Raw genomic sequence first — 2,895 nt, 5'->3', positions numbered from 1 at the left:
CTAGAGTCCTTAATTTTTGACCTGGAACAAAAAATGACAGTTTTTTAGGTTCTATATATCAATAGCTATGGAAGTACGTAGGATTTTTTCGATATATTAATTTTTCGCAAAATGGTGCACGTTTTAAGGAAAACTTGCTAATTTAACAAAAAAAACGCCATAAAATTGTTGATAAAAAAAAACCATGTAATATAAAAAAAAATCCTACGCACTTCCATAGAGAAAGGTATTCTGAATATACTGTCAACATTTGAAACCGATCGGTAAAGATTTATTCGAGTTATGTGTCCACCCAGTTTAAAAAAAGTGGTTTCAAGAAAAACGCGTTTAAAGTTTTAAGTACTGTAAAATCATAATATTTTTATATACCTCTAATCAGCGATGCCTGCGTCATACAATTGGCCTTCTTCATCTATCTCCTGCTCTTGTTTGGCCTTTCGAATTGTTTTCAGATCGATGCGGGCCTGTTTTGTGCCCTCACTCAAAGATCGTTCCGCTGTATGCGTTTCTCATCCAAGTCCATGCATAGTTCGTGACTTTTTGGGCCAATTTTCATGCCCATGACCTGGATTATATGTAAAATTGATATTAATCCGTCATTAAAAACACACGAAGCGATGTTCGTAGCAATGTCGATGATTATTTTGCCGGAATTCATAGTTTTCGGAGCCATCGCCCACACTGTCGAGTTGAAGCTCTCATTGCTGTTTTGAGTGAAACCCCCGATGCAGCGAGTGAGAAGATCATCCGTAGTGAGTTGTTCGTAAACTGGCTTAATTGCTTCATAAACTATATCAGACATTGGTGATTTGTGCGTATAGGTAGCTAAAGTGTTAGAAGATTTCGCCCTTTGCCACGAACACCATGAATTTTCTCCAGTCGGGCAATCATCGTGTTGGGGATGATTATCCGTAGATATTTTGTGAAGTAATGTGGCCTATATAGCTGTCTTCATTTTTTCGACTGATTCGCAATTTCTACGAATAGCTAACCCGAAATATATTGACAGTTCGTTGATCAGTTTGCCTGTCAATTTCCCTTTTCCTCCCAAGCCTTTTGTGCGTTTCTTCAAATTACGGAGGTGGGTGCCCATGCGTTTTTGTACGTGATCTACGCATTCCTTTTTAGTTATCGTCACGTTTTCGTACGGTTTAGCATCTGTGACACCTTTGAAGGTTTTCGAGTCTCCATCGCCTACATAACTTACATACTGCACATCATGCAATGCTTCAGAATGGAAAATTTTGGTATTCCGAAATTTTTGCGGCACTCCATCTTTTGATATGTTATTCTTAAGACCCTAAAACACCTTATAAGCGAAAAAAAATTTTTTCGATTTTTTCGAACTTTTACTGTGGTTTCCCCCCTTAATATCCGATACAATAATGTACGCAAGAAATTAGAAATAAATTTTTAATAAAATTATACTCGAGCAATCTCAACACTTTAATATATTACCTTAGATTATTTTAAGATTCTATGTTTAGAATTTATCATAACATAATTATTTTTTGTTATACAGCACAAAATATTGGTATAACATTATTGAAATACCTAATAAAGATTTAATAAAGGAGTTGATTCCAAATGTTGGTACAAGGATGCATTTTATATTGAAATGGGAGGAACATTTTCAAATTCGAAATAAGACAAATGTAAATTTGATTTTGTTACACAATATTTGTTTGTACCTAGACGACATATGTATTGTTAATAAAAGTACTTAAAAAAATAATTTACTTCTAACAATAATCGTTCGATAAATATTTGCTTTTTTTCAATTAAATGTGTAATTATATATAATTATGTATCTAACTGTGTGTTACTGATACAGTATCAGGCTGTTCCTCGCCCTAATGAAATGAACTGCAAGGCTTACGAAATGTTGGCATTCTAATGAATCTGGACACGGAGAAAACCCGCGAAACACACAATAGTTATATAGAAAGCACTTGTGGAAGTCTCAAGAATATTAATTATGTATCTATTTTATTTCTACCAAATACTTTATTGAGCCAACTAATTCTTAAATTGTAATAAATACCATTTAGCATATTTGAAATTAAATTTTAATAAAATGTTTTAACAATTGAATAAATTGTATGGTGCATTGAAAAATATACTACCCAACAAAATTAAAGAATCACTTGTTCCACCCTGCAAAAATGGACAAATTTCGAAATAAAATAACTTCGTTAAGAATAATCGTATCGAGATTTTTAAAAAAGCATTTTAAAGCTTGTAATCTTTATTTTTCAACCTGTACTTTAAAAAACCGTATTATTCATATTTCATAAAGTTGCACAAACATAAATAAAGATGCATCAGATCTCAAAATTTTTTACGAAATTTGCAAAGTTCCACGGAGCCAAGTAAAAATTGTGCACAAATGCGGTTTACAGCTTTCGAAAGAGTAAATCTTTACCTTTAATTTGCTTTTTTACTGATCGCTGTACGACTTTTTTTCATCGAGTTATTTAACGTTAAAGCAAAAAGGATCATTTTTACTTCAACGTTAAATAATTCGGTGAAAAAAAATCATACAAAGCAACAAAAAAGCAAAATCATTTAAATGATATTCGATAATTTCGTTTAAATGATATTAGAAAAATAGCAATACTGTTTTCAACATCTTTACAAAATGACCAATTTTAAAACGTCCATTGGATGGTTATTAATAGTTCAGGATTTTAAATGCTTGACTCTAGATGCAATAGAGAACGCTATTAATCAGTGGCCTACATTTTTTTTAAATGTGCAAAAAATTTGTTCTCTTGAAAAGAAAAAATTTCTCGAGTATAAGAATTATTATTAATATTAGAAAGTGATCGACGATAAAATATTGTTTCATAAAACACAACACACACACACACACACACACACACACATACACAC

At 32.0% G+C, this 2,895-nt stretch overlaps 1 pseudogene; it reads right to left on the bottom strand.

Moving 5' to 3' along the window:
- Positions 1-371: 371 nt before the first annotated feature.
- LOC147907133 (uncharacterized) lies at positions 372-1,252 on the bottom strand (annotated as a pseudogene).
- Positions 1,253-2,895: the final 1,643 nt, after the last annotated feature.

Source organism: Acromyrmex echinatior, chromosome 16 (assembly GCF_024713525.1).
Source record: "Acromyrmex echinatior isolate Ae372 chromosome 16, ASM2471352v2, whole genome shotgun sequence".
Lineage (NCBI taxonomy): Eukaryota > Metazoa > Arthropoda > Insecta > Hymenoptera > Formicidae > Acromyrmex > Acromyrmex echinatior.
The sequence above is the reverse complement of the archived record's forward strand: the minus strand, read 5'-3'. Positions and strand labels throughout refer to the sequence as shown.